Source organism: Bubalus bubalis, chromosome 4 (assembly GCF_019923935.1).
Source record: "Bubalus bubalis isolate 160015118507 breed Murrah chromosome 4, NDDB_SH_1, whole genome shotgun sequence".
Lineage (NCBI taxonomy): Eukaryota > Metazoa > Chordata > Mammalia > Artiodactyla > Bovidae > Bubalus > Bubalus bubalis.
Window position 1 is genome coordinate 99696148 of NC_059160.1, and position 23811 is coordinate 99719958.

At 37.7% G+C, this 23811-nt stretch overlaps 1 long non-coding RNA gene across 1 annotated transcript in view; it reads left to right on the forward strand.

Annotated features, from left to right (window-relative positions):
• Positions 1-4335: 4335 nt before the first annotated feature.
• Positions 4336-23811, forward strand: part of LOC123333108 — a 30419-nt gene continuing 10943 nt past the window's right edge. Inside the window, exons 1-2 of the long non-coding RNA XR_006550260.2 lie at positions 4336-4473; positions 18142-18326. This is a non-coding gene — a long non-coding RNA (uncharacterized LOC123333108). The remainder of the gene's footprint in view (positions 4474-18141; positions 18327-23811) is intronic.

The following is a 23811-nucleotide window of genomic DNA, read 5'->3' on the forward strand; positions in this document are numbered from 1 at the left end:
GAGAATCCCATGAACAGAGGAGCCTGGTGGGTGGCAGCCTGTGGGGTCTCAGAGTCAGAAGACAATCAAGCACACACACACACACACACACACACAGGGGATATTTGGCCATGCCTGGAGACATTTTAGATTGTCACATTAAAGGGGATTGTTACTTACATCTTGTTAGTAGAGGCAGATATGCTGCTAAATAATGTACCAAATGGTCTCCCCACCACCCAAGAAAGAATTATCCAATACAAAATGTCGACAGTTTCCAAAATGAGAAATCCTGTGAGATGTTCATTCAGTGTGATCCTAACTATATATCATCAAGCCCTGATCTGAGAAACAAACATGTACCAGCCTGGGTTGGTATGTAGAAAACTGATACAAGCATAGTAGTCTGGATGAGAGAAGATACTACCTTCACTCCACATGCGTTTTGCTTAGTCACTCAGTTGTGTGTGACTTACTGTTTGTGACCCCATGGACTGTAGCCTGCCAGACTTCTCTGTCCATGGGGATTCTCCAGGCAAGAATACTGGAGTGGGTTGCCATGCCCTCCTCCAGGGGATCTTCCCAACCCAGGGATTGAACCCAGTTCTCCTGCATTGCAGGTGGATTCCTTACCATCTGAGCCACCAGGGAAGCCCAAGAATACTAGAATAGGTATCTTAGCCCTTCTCCAGGAGATTTTCCCAAACCAGGAGTCGGACCAGGGTCTCCTTTTTGCAGGCAGATTCTTTACCAGCTGAGCTACCAGGGAAGCCCTCACCCCACATAATAACACAGATACTCTTCACCTGATATATATCTCAATGACTAGTAAAACAGTTGGCAGTTGTTTTTAGCTTCAGTGACAGAAAGAACAGGGACAGTGTGAAGAAAGTTCATTTGTATATCTGGGGAGAAAATTATTGCATAGGAAATACCATTATTCCAAAAGGCCAATACTAGGTAGTCCCACTATATATCAAACAATTGATGGATCCTATTTTATAAAATACTTACTATAATCCTTTAATATGTATTTATATTAAATACCTACTTTAATATTATATATACATACATATATATGTATACATACATGCATATATATATTATGACCAATCTAGACAGCATATTAAAAAGCAGAGACATTACTTTGCCAACAAAGGTTCGTCTAGTCAAGGCTATGGTTTTTCCAGTGGTCATGTATGGATGTAAGAGTTGGACTATAAAGAAAGCTGAGCGCAGAAGAATTGATGCTTTTGAACTGTGGTGTTAGAGAAGACTCTTGAGAGTCCCTTGAACTGCAAGGAGATCCAACCAGTCCATCCTAAAGGAAATTAGTCCTGAATATTCACTGAAAGGACTGATGTTGAAGCTGAAACTCCAATATTTTGGCCACCTCATGCGAAGAGCTAACTCATTGGAAAAGACCCTGATGCTGGGAAAGATTGAAGGCGGGAGAAGGGGATGACAGAGGATGAGATGGTTGGATGGCATCACCAACTCAATGGATATGAGTTTGGGTACAAACTCCTGTAGTTGGTGATGGTCAGGGAGGCCTGGTGTGCTGCAGTCCATGGGGTCGCAAAGAGTCAGGCATGACTGAGAACTGAATTGACTAAACTGAATAAATATATATATCCCATTTTACTGAAAAGGAAATTGAGGAAGAGTGGCTTGTCAGTTTGCTCAAGTTCTTGAGATCATAAGCAGATGGTTTAACAACTTGCATGTCATCCAAGCACAATAATTTTAGAGGTTTTCCACCCTTGCAACAGTTGTTGCAGGTTTCTTTGTTTTTAAATATTGAAGTCATTTTCTGCTATACATCTTTATGTCAGTGAACCCATGCCTCCCTCCAATAAAATCCCCAATTATCTTCTAGTCACCAAATCTGACTACCTTTATCTCACTTTTCATCTTCTCTGAGTTTCCTGATTCATTTGTAACTACTGACACTATCTCCAGTGACACAGAAGCTGGCTCCTTTTATTTTTCTTACCACCTGACACATCAGGCTTTATTCTGTTTCATTCTTGTCTTTTATGGCTATTTTTATCCTCTTTATCTCTAAATCTGTCTCTCTTCTATGATTTTGTTTTTGAATCTCTTTACTTCTCTATGTTTATATTATTGATATCTTATGACACACACATATACACCATATCTCTTCAATGCAGATAACACAGAAATCAGCTTTAAAATAGCAGATATGTGATTATACAAGCAGTTGCTGATTAAAAGGGTATATATACAATTGATTTCTAAATAAAAGGTATAATATTATTTAGGTAGCAAAGGGAATTAAAGAGTAAAAAACTAGAAAAGACTTACTTTGATAGGTGGGCAAAAGCATATTTATTGAGGAAGTCTACAATGGCTAATGTTTTATATCAACTTGGCTAGGCTATGATAACCAGATATTTGGTCAAACACCAACCAAATATCTCTGTGAAGATTTTTTTAAGATGAGATTAACACTTAATTAGTAAACTTTGAATGAAGCAGTTTATCCTTCATAATATGGGTGGGCCTCATCCAATCAGTTGGTCTTAAGAGAAACTGGATTGAGGTATCCTGAGAACAAGGGAATTCTATCTCTAGGCTACCTTCAGACTCAAGCTGTAACACACACATACATTCACACATGCACACACACACACACACACACACACCGCACACACACATATCCTACTGATTTTCTAGAGAACCTTAACAGAATCTGATTAAAAATATCTAAAAAAGGTAGTGAGAAACCCAGGAAAGATTACCTTCCAAGCCACGGATGGAATTTCAAGAAGTGTTAGGTGTTCCGCAATGTCAAATGCTACAGAAAGCCTTACATTTTGCAACAGAGAAGAGACCAATGAATGATACTCTTTCATCAATAGTATGTGAACAAGAGGAGTTTCAGTGGCATGCAGGAACAAAACTGTAATGGGCTAAAGAGTCTTGCGGACTGGAAATATTAGCTTAGACAACCCTGTTAATACATTTGATAATGTCAGATATCATTATACATATTCTGTTTCCACTCACTGCCAATCTCCAAGTTAAAGCCCTTCTCCCACTTTGTAGTCTACCCACTTAACTCTTTTGCTTTAAAATAACAGCTTATTTAATATATTATTCACATACCATAAAATTCACTCTTTTAAAATATACAAGTCAGTAGAGTTACTATATTTACTGAGTTGTGCAACAACCCCTCAATTGTTCATCACCTTTCTGCTGAGTTTTCCTTTCTACTTTCATCCATTCATGGTTTCCATATTTATCTTCTTAAAGCACAGAATAGTTACATCTCTCCTGGTGCAGAAACCTGTAGCAGTCTCTGCTTACTCAATTATCTATTATTTTTCAGTCTGGATTCAAGGCCTTCCAGACCTGAACTCTCTTCACATATTTTCCACTCCCACAAAGCTAGATGATTTTTATTTTTTTTTCAATTTCTGAAAAGCCACTTTGCTCTCTAGCACACGCTGTTCCCTTAAACTGGAACACTCTTCTCCCACCAGTTTAGCATCACATATTATTCCTACTCATTGTTCATACTTATCTCATATGTCATCAATCTCAAAATGTGCCTAACAGAAATCATAGAAATGGTGCTTTGCAAAGATAAACATTTAAACCTTTCTCGTAAAAGGCCCAATCTGAGCAGTCTCTAGGTTGGGAATGGTGACTTTCTAGCTTCAAGTTTCACTAAGACTAGGGTGTGACCCATGTCTTCAAGACCAAAATAGACTCATTGACAGAAGGAACATCCTAAGCAGTAAGGAGAAAAGAGGAGAGACAAAAGTTACATTCTGACTCTCTTTTAAATTAATCACCTATAAGTTCCATATAATATTGCAACTTCCAACTCATTGATCAGCATGTGTTTAGGGAAATGGCACCATCTAGCTGAAAGGATGTTGGTAAATGTAAACTTCCTTCTTGACCAGAAACATTCTAAAAGAAGAGATTGGACACTGAAGCAGGCAGCTTACAGTCTCTGTCACAACCCATGTTCTACGTTTTTAGATATTTTTTGTCCTGATATTGTGGCTATTTGGGTAATAACTCTGGGTAACTGTATTATCCCTATGTAGATCACAAAATCTGTGAAGGCAGAGATTGAATTAACCTTTGTATATACTTCAGTGTTTAACTTTCTTTCACATCAAAGTGTGTGGATGTTTAGATGACATAGCTTACTCTCTTCTGAATTCAGGACCAATTATGGCAGAGACACAAGAGTAATATAAAAATAACTGGGAAAGTTGGATCAGAGTATGAAAACCTAGCTTGGACTGAAGGCCACAGTTGTTTTCCTATAAATACTTCATAATTTTACCTCAGGCAAGGAAACTGCACAACTACAGCTTTATACAATTAGCTCTTGTTTCATTGCTTTTCATGTGGGAAATAGGAAGAGAGAGGTCTTATGTTCCTTAAGGAAGACTTGTTGAAGAGATGGGTTTAGAGAATGAAAGACAGACATTGAGAGCAAGAGAGGTAAGACTTTACTCATTCTACAAGCTAGGTAAGTTATTGATTTGTCTGTGGTATGGTCAAGTAAGGGCTGGAAGAAAGATGCAACAGTGTTGTTTTTCAGTATGTGTATATCTGGGTAATGGAATGAACTCTATTGAAGCAACAGTGGGTAATCAGTGCTTCTCTTAACAAAGTGTGTATTACGTACACATTTATTATAGTCACTGACCTGGGAACTTCAGTACTTCATCTAATGACTTCTCACATGCTGTGCAGTGATTACAATAAGAGCTTATCATCATATGGATAATCAACTCTCCAAATTCAGGTCTGATGATCATTTCTACTGATTTCTTAAAGAAATTAGAAAAAGGGAGCATTAACTGCTTTTATTTAGAAGTGTTATAGCTTATCGACAACTTGTCAAAGAAAGTCAAACAAATAATAGCATTTGCATAGTAAATACACTTTTTCTTTTGAATTCCATTGTTACTAATAAGGAGTCTTTGACCATGAATGACCAGATAGCAAAATAGAAATTTATAGAAAGTGGAGTAGAACTATGGAATATCAGATGACATAATCAGTTCTTTCTTAACACTTTTTAAATGTTTAAGCATGTTACTTAATGTAAAACTAATGAATTCTCTGTGTATGTGTGAGATGAAGAATATATTTCCAATGCTTAAAGCTCATAGCTTCCATGTATCTACTTGTCTATTTGTAAACAAGAATGACAAGTACAGAAAAGAGAAAATAAGCCTGTTTCCATTTTAAATTTCAAATTAATTTCTGCTTTAGAACATGTAAGTAAGGAAAGGAGTGAAGAAGTTTGAATGAAAACCATAAAATTTTAATGCCTTGAGAAATACTATTTACAGTGATAAAGAAACTTTAAGTATCATACTAAAAGTATGGAGGCTAGGAGAGGCAGACACCTATGCATACTCAAGGGAGTATTGCTACCATAAATTTTAACATAGATGCTTACATTTGATTGAGTGCCTATAAGTCCTATTATTCTAAGTTACCCCAAGCATGTTAATGGGATGTTGTTGATTTAACACATGTTGCTTGAGGCTTTTTCTCTGAGCCAGTTCTTGGTTTTGAGTTGAAAAAGACAGGCTTTCATGGAGACTGTCATTAGTAATGGCATGTACAAATATGGAAAGTTACCAAGACTTGATAGATACTAACAAAACAAAACAAAACAAAAACACCCAAAAAAAGAAACCGATACTTTACAGCAAAGCTTTCTTCCTTACAGAATCTACTTTTAATTTTTTTATTTTATATTGGAGAATAGTTGATTTACAAGGTTGTGTTCATTTCAGGTGCATAGCGAAGTGATTCAGTTACACAGATACATATATGTGTGTGTGTCTTAGTCACTAAGTCATGTCTGACTCTTTGCAATCCCATGGACTGTAGCCCGCCAGTCTCCTCTGTCCATGGAATTCTCCAGGCAAGAATACTGGAGTGGGGTGCCATTTTCTTCTCCAGGGGATCTTCCCCGCCGAGGGATCGAACCCCGGGCACCTGCATTACAGACAGATTCTTTACCATTGAGCCACCAGGGAAGCCCATAGTAGTAGTAGTAATAGCAGTAGTAGTAAGTGGTAGTGTTAGTAGTAAGGGGTAGTGTTAGTAGTAAGGGGTAGTGTTAGTAGTAAGTGGTAGTGTTAGTCACTCAGTCATGATCGATTCTTTGTGACCCCACGGACTGTAGCCCACCAGGCTCCTCTGTCCATGGAATTCTTCAGGCAAGAATACTGAAGTGGATTGACAGTCCCTTTTCCAGGGGATCTTCCTGACCTAGGGATTGAACCCAGGTCTCTTGCATTGTGCACAGATTCTTTACCATCTGAGCTACCAGGGAAGGAAGCACATACATGTATTTATTCTTTCTCATATTCGTTTCCCATATACATTATTACAGAATATTGAACAGAATCTATTTTTTTTATATCAGAGTTTAAAGGCAAACTTTGGAAAATTATCTCATAATTCATTAAATCCTACCAAACCTACATATACATTGCCTATAAAATAGATTTAGCTGTTTTATAAATCATAACTCATCATGTTCCCACCCTTAATGAGATAATTCAAGAATGGATAGGATATTTTTATTGATTTTCCCCTGACTTTGTAGGTTCATCATAGTGGAACTGCTCAAATCAGCCCTTACTCAATTAGACTTTCTTAATTCTTAAGTCAATTCTGAACAAGATAAAAGGAAATTAGCAACCGGATGATATAGTCTTGGATTGGTCTTTCTTCAGTAAAACCGATATCTTGGGTAAATTCTAGTTACCTACAGAGTTTCTTATTTAGCTTTGCAAATACTGAAGGAGCTTCTCTTTCTCCTCTTCTCATTCCTTCCTTCACCAACCTGTTGGACACATCTATTTGACTATTACTTTTTCTTCAATGTTTCTACCTGATCCTTCAGTGATATGCTAGGAATAGAACTCTGTCCTAAAACCATGTAACCAGAAGAAGCTGTCACTCCCAGGAACTGAGTCATATTTCCATTATCTAGTGCCTGTCTAGGGTCCTCCTTGAAAAAATCACCAGTGATTTTGAGTGTCAGCTCTAATATGAAAAGTCAACTTTAATTGATTGAGTAATCTTTCTTTCATGCACCAAAACCTGCCTAGACTAGATCTGAACTTTCATCCCTTTGGATCTTGCTCACCATCATAACAACCTGCCCTTAAGCAAGCCAGCTAAGGGAGGACACATTTATTCCAGATAGTAAACAAACCCAATAATCTTTCCCTTTCACCCTACTGCTCATGTTACTGGGACTTGACATATCTAAATGTGCTCACAACTATGATCATACCTAAAGAAACCTTACACTTTATATTGCATACCCTCTCTAAAAATACAGAATTAATGTACACAAGGAAGAATGAAAATAGTCACGCTGGTACAAAATATGTTTACTGACATTGAGCAGCAAATAGCACGACTCAGAGTTGTTATTCTTCTCAGACACACTGCTTGAGTTAAGCAAATTTCATCTAGTTCTGCAGCATTAGTCAGACCTCCAAGCTTAAAATGTTGCATTGTTGAATATTTTCCATTACTGTGAAGGTAAACACAGTCATTAATCCAATATCATGGCAACAGTAATGTTTTGTTGTAAAAAAGTTGATCACTAAGACTGTCATAAATACACGAGTGCATAGAAATTTTGATATACAGTGTTTGGGAGAATGGATAATTAATCTTCTTGAAGCATATTTGACTAGATGTTTATTTTATAAATCACCATAACCCTTTAAATAAGAAGCTTAGAATGATGTTAAAATATTTTTAAATAGTCCAAAAACCCTTAAATATAATTCAAATTTATAGTCCAGCAATCATAAGAATCAAATCATTTTCTCCAATAAAACAATATTTTATCAAGCAAAGAAAATAGTGTTATAGACTCATTTTTTAAGAGGGACATATTTAAGTATAAACCAAATATATAAGCCAATTCTTTTTAAAAATGGGCCAAAGAACTAAATAGACATTTCTCCAAAGAAGACATCCAGATGGCTAACAAACACATGAAAAGATGCTCAACATCACTCATTATCAGAGAAATGCAAATCAAAACCACTATGAGGTACCATTTCACACCAGTCAGAATGGCTGCGATCCAAAAGTCTACAAGCAATAAATGCTGGAGAGGGTGTGGAGAAAAGGGAACCCTCTTACACTGTTGGTGGGAATGCAAACTAGTACAGCCACTATGGAGAACAGTGTGGAGATTCCTTAAAAAACTGGAAATAGACCTGCCTTATGATCCAGCAATCCCACTGCTGGGCATACACACTGAGGAAACCAGAAGGGAAAGAGACACGTGTACCCCAATGTTCATCGCAGCACTGTTTATAATAGCCAGGACATGGAAGCAACCTAGATGTCCATCAGCAGATGAATGGATAAGAAAGCAGTGGTACATATACACAATGGAGTATGACTCAGCTATTACAAAGAATACATTTGAATCAGTTCTAATGAGGTGGATGAAACTGGAGCCTATTATACAGAGTGAAGTAAGCCAGAAAGAAAAACACCAACACAGTATACTAACACATATATATGGAATTTAGAAAGATGGTAACCCTGTGTACGAGACAGCAAAAGAGACACTGATGTATAGAACAGTCTTATGGACTCTGTTGGAGAGGGAGAGGGCGGGAAGATTTGGGAGAATGGCATTGAAACATGTAAAATATCATGTATGAAACGAGTTGCCAGTCCAGGTTCAATGCATGATACTGGATGCTTGGGGCTGGTGCACTGGGACGACCCGGAGGGATGGAATGGGGGGGGGAGGAGGGAGGAGGGTTCAGGATGGGGAACACATGTATACTTGTGGCGGATTCATTTTGATATTTGGCAAAACTAATACAGTTATGTAAAGTTTAAAAATAAAATAAAATTAAAAAAAAAAAGTGATACAGAAAAAAAAAAAGTAAAAAACTGTATGCCAGAACATAAAATAGGCCTTTTGTGACAATAAACATTGATGTAAAGTGCCTCTCTTAAAAAAAAAAAAAAAAAGTAAAAGAAAGCAAAAAATAGTTGCTTTCTTTAAACTTCTCATAAGCTGTGTACTCTAGAAACAGTAATTATTAATAATTCTTTTAAGTGATTTTATGTGGCATAAGTTCAGTTCATAATATAGTTATTTGCACTTTTGCTGATTCCTAGGTTTTGCTGTTTAGTCTCTAAGTCATGTCGAATTCTTTGCAACCCCATGGACTGCAACATGCCAGGCTTCCCTGTCCTTCACCATCTCCTGGAGCTTGCTCAAACTCATGTCCATTGAGGCAGTGATGCCATCCAACCATCTCATCCTCCGTCACCTCCTTCTCTATCTTCCCTCAATCTTTCTTAGGGTATTTAAAGAATAAAAAATAAAACCAAATGATACATAATTCCACATACTAAATTTTATATCATTGTCATTTAAAAATATATTTTGGAGGAAACACAAACATGTAACATGCCATATATATATATATATATATTTGAAATAGCATAGATAGAGAGATGTTAAATTATGAAAGATTTGCTCTATCTGTACTACATTTCCTTTTTTCTTGCTGTGTTGCAAAGACTTATTCACTAAAGTGAGCCAGTGGAGAATTATCTGATGAACACAGGAAGAATAAACAATTTCAGGATTACTATTTAATGTGTCAGTTTGTCTGACTCCATAAACTGAAGAAAGAAAACAAGTTCTGAGTCCCACTTACAACTGAAATGCTTAAAAACTGTTGAATCATCCTAATGGAAACTATGAGACTGAATTGGTACACATATGACTAAAATTCTTCAATATGAAAGAAGCATTTTCCTAAGCCACATCCTTCTAATAAATATATTATTAATAAATATCAGAGCTAGACTAGAGAGCTGATTGTTTAGAACATGCAGCAGAAATTGCGGCTTAAGCCTGAGTCATCTAAGTTTCTTGGCTTTTTGATATAACTTAGATTATACATCTCATTGTGAAAGATAATTTGGAGAAGCTCTTAACAATATTCACTTAAGATAACTTGTATTTAAAGCCTTAAGGCTTTGAGGAAATAAATTTGCTATCTTCATTATATAAAATTCACTTGGTTTTTTGATGCACAATGTATATATGAAAAGGTCATGCTTCCCAATCAATCATAATTGTGATAAGTATTAACAATTGAAGACAAGGAACAAACTCAAGGTAATAATAAGGAACCACTCTCCTTTCCTCACTGAATGATTTCTGGTTTGTGTCTTTGTCTCAACCCAGCTCAGAGGTCACAGACTGTGGGGCCATATGTAAATAACTTCATCCCAAACTCCTCCTAGTCCTAAAGTAAAGATTTTGTCTATGTAGCATGTATGATCCCTCCCAATGTAACACTGAATTACTATGTTATATCCTTGTGGTATCCAAAGAAATATGTCCTGGGTTCCATCCCTAGTACCTATTTTGGGACTTACCCGGTGGCTCAGACAGTAAAGAATCTGTCTGTAATGTGGGAGACCTGGGTTGTATCCATGAGTTGGAAAGATCCCCTGGAGAATAAAAGGGCAACCCACTCCAGTATTCTTGCCTGGAAAACCCAGGGACAGAGAAGCCTGGTGGGCTACTGACCATGGGGTCACAAAGAGTTGGACACAGCGGAGCAACAAACACTTTCACATGGAATTAGCAGCAGCAAAGAAGATTAATTTTTCAAACATGTTGTGAAATTGTGTTAGAATTAAAATGTGCTGAAAAGAGGAAAAGCAAATATAAAGGGAGAATCAAATGGGAGATATCCCTATCAAAGCAACTAGAACAAACAGAATAGAAAGCATAGAAGGAGCAATTTGCTGCAAAGCAAATTTTGCTTATGTGAATGGAAAGTTTATCATCTGTCAAAAAAAGAGAAAAGAAATATAGAATCCTTGAGAATAAGACATAAACTGGTATATGTTTTAAACATAAAATAATATGTAATTATCATTGTACACCCAGCCTGTTCCAGCTCATTAAAGTACTGAGAACAAAAATCAACATCTAAAAAATGTTCAGGGGAAAAATATTAAATACACTCTTAACAAGGGTAGCTTTCACATTAAAAGAAAACAGAAAGACATTTTGAAATGTAAAAGAATCTAACATATATAGTATTACTTATAAAAATCTACCTGCAAATGCAATGCAGTCAAATAAATAATGAATCAAAATTAAAAACAAGGGATCAATACATCAAGGAGTGAAAGGCTTAGAAGAGAATTCTGAATCTAGGTAAATATATCATTAAATCTTAACATTTATAAAAACTGGCTGCAAATGGAATGCTTTAATTATAGAAACAAAAGTTAATACATTTGAAAAACAGCAGGCAAAAATATGTCCGAGTGTGCCAAAAGTTGGGAAACTTGGACAGACAGGGAAGGTTATTGTTGTTTGACTCTTTGCAACCCCACGGACTGCAGCCCGCCAGGCTCCTCTGTCTTGCAACCCCAGGGACTGCAGCCCGCCAGGCTCCTCTGTCTATGGGATTTCCCGAGCAAGAATACTGGAGTGGGTTGCCATTTCCTTCTCCAGGGGTTCTTCTCTACCCAGGGATCAAACTTGCATCCCCTGCATTCGCAGTGGGATTTCTTTACCACATAGCCACCTGGGTTGGGGAAGGGTATAATAGTCCTTAATTTTCCACAGCAGAGAGTAAAAGGATATTGTTTACTCTCTGTAGCTAATAACTAGAGAAGCTTAGGCAATATAATTTAAAGATATAGAGATAATCACATTTAGAAAAGAACAATGAATACACTATATCCCTTTGAAATTAGCAAAGATACAAGAGAAAAGAATCAGATCAGATCAGTCGCTCAGTCGTGTCCGACTCTTTGCAACCCCATGAATTGAAGCAGGCCAGGCCTCCCTGTCCATCACCAACTCCTGGAGTTCACTGAGACTCACGTCCATCGAGTCAGTGATGCCATCCAGCCATCTCATCCTCTGTCGTCCCCTTCTCCTCCTGCCCTCAATCCCTCCCAGCATCAGAGTCTTTTCCAATGAGTCAACTCTTCGCATGAGGTGGCCAAAGTACTGGAGTTTCAGCTTCAGCATCTAGCAAACAATTAAAATAAACGATGAGTGAGTGAGTGAAGTTGCTCAGTCGTGTCCGACTCTTTGCGACACCATGGACTGTAGCCTACCAGGCTTCTCCGTCCATGGGATTTCCCAGGCAAGAATACTGGAGTGGGTTGCCATTTCTTTCTCCAGGGGGTCTTCCCAACCCAGGGATCGAACCTAGGTCTCCTGCATTGCAGGCAGATGCTTTACCCTCTGCACCACCAGCGAAGCTAAATATAGGATACACACATTATCTAAAAGAAAGGATACACACATTAAATCGCATGCAAAAAAACAAAAACAAAAACAAAAAACATTTAGACTTAAATATGTGAAGCAAAACAAAACATCTGATAAAAATTGCAAATCAAAATTTCTCCAAACTGAGACAGAGTGCACCCTGAAAACTTCTAAAGGAAATAAAATAAGCTGTAAAAGAATAATAATTATTAGGTCAACCACATTTTTTATCAGTAAAAGTAGATGCCAAAAAACTGAAATACCTTCAAAATTTATAGGGAAATAGTTTGTAATCTAAAATTCTATACTCTTGTGGTAGATTGTATAGCGGCTGAAAAATGTTCACTTTCTCCTTGTATCAGGATTATACATCCCTATCAATCTACCTGTGATTTTTCTGAGCATATGTCACCATGGCACTGACCTCAGATTTTGACCAGGCAGATGTGCTTTGGCAATTGAGATGTGAATGAACATGATATACATTTGCCATATTTAAGTAGGATTCTTTAAATATTGCTGCTTGATTTGGTCTGATATCACTCTCGCATCCCTGCCCTCTGCTGTGAGAATGAACATCCTAAACAGGGGCTACTCTATCAGCCTGAGGCTCTGAATAAGATATTGAGCTGCTGAGCCACGTTGAGCATGCTGAGTCAAGCGGAGCTGAAGCTGATCTACAGCCCTCATACAATGTGAGCCAGAAATAAATTTATGCTGTCGTAAGTTACTGAGACTTCGAGACTGCTTATCACCAGAGCAAAACTGAAAATACAGACATTCAAAGGACCCTTACCCTGTGAGGAAGAAGTTTATTGTGTTCTCAGCATTCATCCCCTTTGTTCTAATATTACCAAAGAAAATTTCATCTGGGATCTACTCCTTTTTCAAGCACCATTCAAATGGTTTGGGTGATTCTATGCACAAGTCCCAGCTCCACGAGGTGTGGATGCTGTTCTTTGTTCATATTGACTTGATCAGAAGTGGATACATGCCCCTCTTCAGCCATGGGACATGTTTATTAACTTTTACCTATCAGCAGGCTCACTGCTGAGGAAAGCTCTCTCTGCACTTAAGCCTGGACAGCTGTTAAGTTCAGATCTTTCAGTGGCCATCATGAGAAGATAGTTTCTAAAATGCTAAATATGAAAGTGAGACTGAGCTATATGACATTATTGAGGCCTTGAACACAACCATTGTATTCCTAGAATTTCCTTGAATTAATACATAATTCTCCTTTATATTTTAGACAATTTGAGTTAATTTTAATCATAGCCAAAATAGTCTGTATTACTCTGGCTCTCATTTACCTTTTTTTCTTTAAATTTGTTGAAGTTCTCAAGTAAAATAAGTAAATCAAGAAATAGCAAAGCCTTGAATTAAAAAAAAAAAAACCCATAAAACTCTATGAAGTTTAAGGAAACAGATGTGTATTTTGTGAAGTTACTGGTCACATGATAGGAAAATACTGACTTCAAGAGTCCAAGAAGGATGTCTTCAACATTGTGTCCCAAGCAACAGAGAAAACTATTAAGAAGCTGGAAGACATTAGTAACAGAGTAAAGAATGTGCATGCTTTACTTCTATTCTATTCTCTCAGTAAGAAAAAAGAAAGGCGGTAAGAAGTATACTGCTGCTGCTGCTAAGTCGCTTCAGTTGTATCCGACTCTGTGCGACCCCATAGACGGCAGCCCACCAGGCTCCCCCGTCGCTGGGATTCTCCAGGCAAGAACACTGGAGTGGGTTGCCATTTCCTTCTCCAATGCATGAAAGTGAAAAGTGAAAGTGAAGTCGCTCAGCCGTATCCGACTCCTAGCGACCCCATGGACTGCAGCCTACCAGGCCCCTCCATCCATGGGATTTTCCAGGCAAGAGTACTGGAGTGGGTTGCCATTGCCTTCTCCAAGAAGTATACAACTCTACACAAATAACTACACGAGAAAGTCGTCATTTTTAGTTGATGCAAACTAGAAAAGACATTATTTGGGGAAGTTGGTGGAATACAGAACAATATTTGTGAATGTGTTTGAAAGTTAGCTAAATTTTCAACTAACACAACAGGAAGTGGATAGATAAGATTCAAAGGAATGATAAGTCAATAAAAATAAAGCTCCATCTAAAACTATCCTCCATAGGTTTGGACTCCTCATTACAACTAAAGTCATAAATGGTTAAAGGCATTGCCTCTTACAAAAATGAGAGTGACAGAAAGGACAAGGACAGGCAATCTTGTACAAACTTGTACAACTGGATTTCCTATTTGTTTTGTGTATTATTTTTATTTTTTATAAGTAAATGTGTTAAACTCAGCAATTGAAAGAAAAAGTTTAAATTGGACTAAAATAAAATTTAAACTACATGATGCATGCAAGAATTTACAATGAAAAGTCTACCTAACGTAAAATATAGGAACAAAAAAATAAGACTCTGAACTCTAAAAATACATTAATAGGACACCCAACTTTAAAAAATGTACAAAAGATTTGAAAAGGCATTTAACCAAAGATATAAACATAATAAACACATGAAAAAAATGCTCATCATTATTACCCATTGGGAAAATTGAAATGAAGACAAGATACACTGTGGTATGGTATCTTACTGAGGACACTAAGGATACTGTGAGGCAGCTGGAACTCTTACACTCCGGATGAGAACGCAAACTACTGCAAACATCTTAAACAGTTGGATAGTTTCTTAAAAAGTTAAACACATACCTGCCCTATAGGATCATTATAACCCAGTCATTCCACTCTTAGATATTTACCCAAGGGGAGGAAAAAGTATATGCCCACACAAAAGACTTGTACAATAATGTACTTACAACTTTATATGTAATAGTCAAAAACTGAAACAGGACTTCCAGAATGACAGACTTGTGAACCTGTTCCTCAGCGAAGTAACCGTGATGATAAAAATGATAAAGGCCCCAAACCCTTAATCATTTAAGCTCACTGGAAACTGTCCTAAGGATATACAGCAAATATATAATTATTTATGCAATGAGCATTTGTGACACTTGAGTCATGCCCTGTTTCCTCTTTCTCCTCTCCCAGCTCAGCGTAATAGAAAATTCACTCCGGTCAGGTGCAGCCAAGATGATGTAGCTAAGCTTACTCCAGATCTTCATCAGAAACTATAGTGTCTCCCCAGGAGGAGAAGGCTGCAAGCATTTCTCATCCTTTCAAGTTCTGTCTTGCATCTGGCAGAAGCTGAATTCCGAACAAATGCAACCAAGAAATAGAGGGCTCCCTTCCCTCATTCAGCCCTCACTTTCAGCATTGAGGCTCTACCAAGGAAGGCAGACTGAGAATAATGGGACCCCATGTGTTAATAAATGTAGTCCTTTCCCCAGCTTGCTCATGGGGCAGAGATTCCATGCTGGTAGAGGAAAGCTGAGAGACCAGAGGCTACCATCCTCACCCAGCACCCTACTTATAAAGTAAAGGAGTCACCCCATGAGAATAGTCCACCATCATCTCCTACAGTTCTGGGAAAAAGACTCAGAGATTTTGCCCATGGGAAGAGGCAGACCATAAAACCAGAAGACTCCAAAGCCCTCTTCAGGTGAGCTGACTTTACTGGGAGTAGAGTAAGAGAAAGTTCAAGTCTAATGACACCTGTGAAATTAATGGGAATTTGGAGTTCTAGTATGTAACAGGAGACTGGAGATTCTAAGACAGCAACCAAGTAAAACATAGGCCAATTGATTTATCAGGAAAAGAAACAGCTAAAATGACCTCTTCTCGTTTTGGAACAAACCTCAAAACTGCCTTCAAAAATTACTCCTGAAAAGGGGCCTGTTCTTGATTGGGTCAGACCGTGGAGCAATTTATACTGCAAGGCAATGTCAAAAAATTAGAACAATCAGCTGGCAATTAGGAAGCCTAGCCAACTGAGTGTAATATCAAAAGAGGCAGATAGCTTAACACAAAGAACTGGAGAAGAGTCAAAGAGAGCTCTGTTAGGACACTGTCATTTTTGACTTTGCATACATCCAAGCCAGCACTCTCTAAGAAGTGATATCAGAGGTATCACATTGCAGGGAAATGGACTTCACTGAAACAATCCAGTCCAAACACTAATCAAATGAACAAGCAAGCAAAGCAACAAGACGTCCTGAACAAGAGAGATTAGCATCCAGAGTTACTACAACATATTATCTGAACAGCCAGTTTTCAACAAAATAGTATGAGACACACAAAGAAGTGGGAAAATGAGATCCATACATGGGAGAAAAACAAGCAAGTAACAGAAAATGTCTGTAAGAGGGCCGGGTGTCTGACTTAGCGGACAGTCTTCAAGACAACTATAGTATAGTATAGTGAAGTCACTCAGTCGTGTCCGACTCTGCGACCCCATGGACTGTAGCCTACCAGGCTCCTCCCTCCATGGAATTCTCCAGACAAGGCAACTATAAACATATTTAAAAACTAAGGGAAATCATTCGTTAAGAAGTGAAGGAAAGAGTTCCACTTCTGGTTGGCAGTGTGATGAGCTCCGAGGACATACTTCCCAGTGAAACTGATGGGAAACATGAAAGGACAATCACTTAAAGAGATTATGTTGAATGAAAAATGCCAGACAAAGTTAAGTACATGTTATAACAGAAAATGTAAGCATTATAGTGAGAAAGTCAGATGATTGGTTGCCTGGCTATGCAGGGGGGTGGTGGGGGAAGGGTGTTGAAACTTTTGGGGGTGATTAATGTGTAAATGCTTTTTATGGTGGTGATCCTTTCATAAGTTATATATATATATATATATATATCTCAAAATATATCAAAATTTACAGTTTAAATATTTATAGTGTTTTTCATGTAAATTCTTCATGAAGCTCTCTAAAAATGTTGCACAAAAGTATAATAGGAAAAAGCTAACAGAAAGAATGTGGGGAATCACAATTCCCTGGAGTTTTATCCTCTAACTCAGGAGATATCTTTAAATGCTTCCTTCCCGAAAAATGCACTTCAATGTCTCATTATAAAGACTATTAATTTTTTTTCAAATTCTATAGAATTAACACCAAAACAACACAGAATTCACCCTGCAGGCGGACATAAACATTTTGAAGTCCTCTACCCATCCTCATACTCCTTTGCAATTTGAAGATTATTCTAAATGCAGAATGGTTTGATTACTTGAACAGCTGCAAAGAGATAGCTTGTTCCTTTCCCAGATTACTGTTTATCAAACTTCAGTGTGTATATGAATTACTATGCTTATTTTATAACAAAATACAATGACGTATATGAAATATATTGACAATATTGCGAAGGTTGCAAGTGCAATTTGGTTAAGGTGTGATTTTTGCCTTCCAAGTATGAATGCAATCAAAATCAAAGCCAAAGGCATTCAATCAAAGCATTACTGTATCACAATGGATATATCATCAGAATTACAAGGGTACATAGTAAGGAAGTTTTTTTCCCTCAGTAAGTCATCATTTATATGAAAAATAATAGCAGGAAATACAAAGAAGTAGCAGATAAATACAGAAGTGGAAGGCTTTTTTTAGTCCTTCATGACTATTTAAATCTTGAGGCATGGTCAGAGAAATTCAATGTGCAGTAAATAAGTGATATAACTCCTATTTTCAAAAAACTCTTTTTTGTTGTAGTACCTTTAGTAATATAAAATATCTTATATTAATCACGTAAACATATAATTTGTCATTAAACACCTTAATTTGGGAGACATGTTTGACTATACTCGAGAACTAGAGTCACCAGCAAAGCCCATTAAAAATTTTCGGTAAATACAAACAGAATATGGTAATAAAATAAAGTCTAACCTTTTGTTTTTGCTTTGTGCTCCATCTAGTTTCGCATGCTCACAGGTTGCCGTGGGCAGAGGTCCTGAACCAACGCTTCAGACCTGAGCTTCTGGTGAGAAATGGCTTCACTGATGCGTTATCTCCTGCCGTGTGCAAAAGTGCTAGGCACAGCACCCAGTTCTGCAGACAATGGAGCCAAGTGGGCTGTGCACAGTGGCGATATAAACAGCAGGTCTGAGCCTTCCCCCTGACCCCAGAACACCCCTTCCCTGCCCTGCTCATCAGGAGAGTGTGTTCTAAAGCTCAGCTCAGACCTCTTAATTCTTTGACTGAAGGATATAGCTTTCCTTTGCGTCCAAGCCTAACTTGGTCTTATTTTACTCGCTCCAAAAACACAGGGCAGGAAAGCCCTTGTTGGGGCCTGACCCACAGTGTCAGTAACTCTACTACTTGTATTAACTTATGGCGTGTGTGCATGCTCAGTCGTGTCCAAGTCTTTGTCATCCCATGGACTATAACCCACCAGGCTCCTCTGTCCATGGGATTTCCCAGGCAAGATACTGGAATGGGTTGCCATTTTTTTCTCCAGGGGCTCTTCCCAACCCAGGGGTTGAGTCTGCGTCTCCTGCATCAGCAGGTAGATTCTTTACCACTGTAGCATTTGCAGTCATTAACATTGATTTTTGGAATGAAGATCATATCAGACGATTAACCATCAATTGCTGCTCTATAAAAAGTTCCTGTAAGCCTCAGTTGTATACCAAAAGCATAGCACTTTATTATTTTATAGTAATCTGTAAGTTGGCTGGTGATTCCTCTGATACTTCTCCCAGGCCCTCTTAAACAACTGCATACAGATGGAGGGTTACCTGTGGCTATAAGATGCAAGATGATCTAACAATTTTTAAGCAGTCAGTGACGACTCTTGGGTGGGTCACTTTAATTCTTCTGTATGTACCCTTTCATCCTACAGCATTCTTAACTGGCCTCTAAATGGTGATTCTCGGGGCAGCTGAGAGTGGCAGCTGCAAACACGTTTAAGGGCTAGGTCGGGGAATCATTTTCTATTGGTCAAAGCAGGTCGCGAGATTAGCCCATGTTCAAGGGTATGAAACTGCTGAGGGAAATGCCTTTACGTTTAAGGCATGAATTTAAATCTCTAAGAGGTCTTAAAAATTGCATAGGCACAGCCTTGGTGAGATCTTTGTCTGCTGAGGCTATTTTATGTTGAAGATTTTTTTACTACTGGGCAGAATGGAAGCAGCCACTTCCAACCCAGTATGCTCTCTACGCCTTCTATATTTTTTCTAAATTTTAATTGCAAATCATTTCCTTCCTTAGCTCCTTTCCTTCCAATATCTTATATGCAGCTAAATACACACACTAAAAACCTATCTACATTCTCAACTTTCTGTCCATAGATGTCCTCGATCATATCCTGTTCATTTTGTATATTTTCTACCCTCAGTTCCAGAAGTCAGTATTTTTGTTCTGTTCTTCCATAACATCACATGGATTACCCTTTCTCTAGCCTCCAACAGTACCTTTTCCAGTCATCTTCCCTGTCTTTGCTTACATATTTCTCACTGCTTTTCCAAGTTCTCTTGTCACCAGTCCTAAAATCAATGGCACAATTATTTCAAGATTTTTGTCACAGTAGCTCCCAACTTCCAGGTACTAGCTTCTATAACTATTAGCTTATTGGTATAAAACAAAGCACACCAAAACTCAGTGGCATAAACCACAAATATTTATCATTTATCATCAGTCTCTGGGTTGGTAGGTGACCTCTCTGCTGACTTACTTGGATAACCTCAATGAATGCTGGAAGATAAAGTGGGCTATGTAGAGGAGAAAAAAAATTTTTCACCTACCTTTCTGAGTTATCACTGAGTCTGTAACAAAAGACAGATTAACAAGAGAAAAAATGGATATAAGATTATGAAAATGTATACATCATGAATACACGATGTATACATGGGAGGTATCCAGAAAAAAAAAATGAATAATTTAAAGAGGTAGCTTAGAATTTAGGCTTATATATCATTAACTCTTGTCTGTGACTAAATGGACTCGAGTTACGGCCATGGCGTCACCGAATCAATGGACATGAGTTTCAGTAGACCCCGGGAGCTGGTGATGGTCAGGGAAACGTGGTGTGCAGCGGTCCATGGGGTCGCAAAGAGTCTGACAGGACTGAGTGACTGAATTGACTGATCATTTTAAGAGCTAAAGGAAAGGAGATATGTAGTCCTCTTAGGGGAGAGTAAATGACTTTTTGGAAATATAAACAGACCCTTAAAAGAACAGATGGAAGATATGATAGTTTGTGACAGTTTTTCTAGGTATGGTGTAGACTTCTAGTTTCCTCTTGTGTGATAAGAAACAATCTCTCCTGGTTGATGAAACTCCCAAGGAGGGCATTTATGACAATTGAACTCCTTTTAAAACAGGTGTTAAACAGGTTTAAAACAGGTTTAAACAGATAAAAGGGGTTTGGAATAAGTCTATCTCTGAATTCGCTGTTTTTCAAGTGCCTGGAGTTCAAAATAATCAATACACCAAAGTGTGTATTTGGGGATGGCTTTTTCAGCTACCCTTCATTTGTAAGGTACAAGATGGCCTCACTCACCTATCTGAAAGTTGGTGCTGTCTCTCATTGGTGACAACTTACTTCTCCCAGTTGTCTCTTGCCTTTCATTGGGCTAGACCATTGCCCTTATGCGATGGTCTTAGAGCAGCAATTTAATACAGAAAAGGCAAATACTACAAATCCTCTTGAGGCCATAGCTGCTGAACTCACACAACATAATTTCCAGCACATTTTATTGGTTAAGGGTGCCACAAGGGCAGCCAATAATCTAGACATGGGAAATTATACTTCATCTCTTGATACTAGTTGCTACATAGAATTTATGGTCTTATTTAATCTATCATACAGATGAATAAAATAAAAGTGTCTAGAAGCATAGTATTCTCACTAAGTTTAATTTTAAAATTGTAAATACTAAAAAAGGAAAGGATAATTTTATATTTCTCTATGACAAACCTAACTAGTGTATTAAAAAGAAGAAACATCACTTTCTCGACAAAGGCCCATACAGTCAAAGCAATGGTTTTTCCGGTGGTCATGCATGGATGTGAGAATTGGACCATAAAGAAGGCTGAGCATCAAAGATTTGATGTTTTTGAACTGTGGTGCTGGAGAAGACTTGAGAATCCCATGGACTGCAAGAAGCTCAAGCCAGTCAATTCTAAAGGAAATCTACTCTGAATATTCATTGGAAGGACTGATGCTGAAGCTGAAGCTCTGATACTTTGACCACCTGATGCAAAGAGCTGACTCACTGGAAAAGACTCTGATGCTGGGAAAGATTGAAGGCCAAAAGAGAAGGAGGTAGAGGAGGATTAGATGGTTAGATACCATCACCAACTCAGTGGACATGAATTTGAGCAAAATTCATGACAGTGGAGGTCAGAGCAGCCTGGTGTGCTACAGTCAATGGGATTGCAAAGAGTTGGACCCAACTTACTGACTGAACAACAACAGTCTTTTGAAGAAATAAAAATGCATAGTTAACTTCTGAAAAAGAAGAAAACAGTTTCTCCACATTAATGATGTTTTTCTTTACTTTTTGTGAATTACTTGACACTATTTTGGTTTTAGTTTTCTTGAACAACTGGGCATTCCAAAGATAGAAATGAAAATGGTAATAAAAAGTTTCCTGGTTTGGAGTGTTCTGCTTTTCACAACAAACCTGAGAAAGAACCAATATATATATATATATATATATTGATGGAATTCTTCATAAAACAGCTTCCATTAGTGCTGCTGAAAACACAGTATGGATGGATGAGTTGGAGGTGTTACAAAAATATTTGGCTTATGTACATGCAATTAAATGTATTATTGTTGTTTAGTATAAGGAGACTTAAAATTCATTTGACATTCTATTATATATATGGCTAAAACATATTTTTATTTTCTTTTCTGCATATAAAGTCATTATAATTTTTACATATTTTTTCTTAATGTGAACTTTTTTGCAATTTGGTTTTATTTTGTTCAATATTCTGTTTGTGACGTTTCAACAAATCGACATCGGTTGATGCCAACTTGTGTAATTATTTTAAAGTGTCCCATCTTAAATATTTCAAATAGTTTATCCATTCTTTTATTCATGTTTAGAATTTTACTGTTTTAAGCAACTCTGTTTAAATGGTTTTATATCTCCTTAGGTATACGGGCAAAATTGTGTCTAACAGTGGAAATGGAATTATGAGAGAGGAGTATATTCAAGTATTCCACAAATTGCCAAATTGTTCCCCAAAATGGTTGTGACAAGTTATCTCCCCACTCCTCCAAAAAGTAGAGCTGTCTTATGAGATCCACCTCATCTCCCAACATTTAATATTGCTGGGTATTTTCACTTTTAATTTAAAAGGGTGAAAATATGTCCTAAAAAGATTTCCTTTTAATTATAGGGGACTGGAATGAAAAAGTAGGAAGTAAAGAAAAACCTGGAGTAACAGGAAAATTTGGCCTTGGAGTACAGAATGAAGCAGGGTAAAGGCTAATAGAGTTTTTCCAAGAGAAAGCACTGGTCATAGCAAACACCCTCTTTCAACAACACAAGAGAAGACTCTACACATGGACATCACCAGATGTCAGCACCAAAATCAGATTGATTATATTCTTGGCAGCCAAAGATGGAGAAGCTCTACACAGTCAGCAGAAACAAGACCAGGAGCTGACTGTGGCTCAGATCATGAATGCCTTATTGCCAAATTCAGACTTAAATTGAAGAAAGTGGAGAAAACCACTAGACCATTCAAGTATGACCTAAATCAAATTCCTTATGATTATACAGTGGAAGTGAGAGATAGATTTAAGGGACTATATCAGATAGATAGAGTGCCTGATGAACTATGGACTGAGGTTTGTGACATTGTACAGGAGATAGGGATCAAGAATGTCCCCAAGAAAAAGAAATGCAAAAAGGCAAAATGGCTGTCTGAGGAGGCCTTACAAATAGCTGTGAAAAGAAGAGAAGCGAAAAGCAAAGGAGAAAAGGAAAGATATACCCTTCTGAATGCAGAGTTCCAAAGAATAGCAAGGAGAGATAGGAAAGCCTTCCTCAGCAATCAATGCAAAGAAATAGAGGAAAAAAAAACAAAATGGGAAAGACTAGAGATCTCTTCAAGAAAATTAGAGATACCAAAGGAACATTTCATGCAAAGGTGGGCTCAATAAAGGACAGATTGTATGGACCTAACAGAAGCAGAAGATATTAGGAAGAGATGCCAAGAATACACAGAAACTCTAAAATAAGATCATCATGACCCAAATAATCATGATGGTGTGATCAATCACCTAGAGCCAGACATCCTGGAATGTCAAGTCAAGTGGGCCTTAGAAAGCATCACTACAAACAAAGCTAGTGGAAGTGATGGAATTCCAGTCAAGCTACTTCTTCCTAAAATATGATGCTGTGAAAGTGCTGCACCCAATATGTCAGAAAATTTGGAAAACTCAGCAGTGGCCATGGGACTGGAAAAGGTCAGTTTTCATTCCAATCCCAAAGAAAGGCAATGCCAAAGAATGCTCAAAGTACTGCACAATTACACTCCTCTCACACGCTAGTAAAGTAATGCTCAAAATTCTCCAAGCCAGGCTTCAGCAATACATGAACCATGAACATCCAGATGTTCAAGCT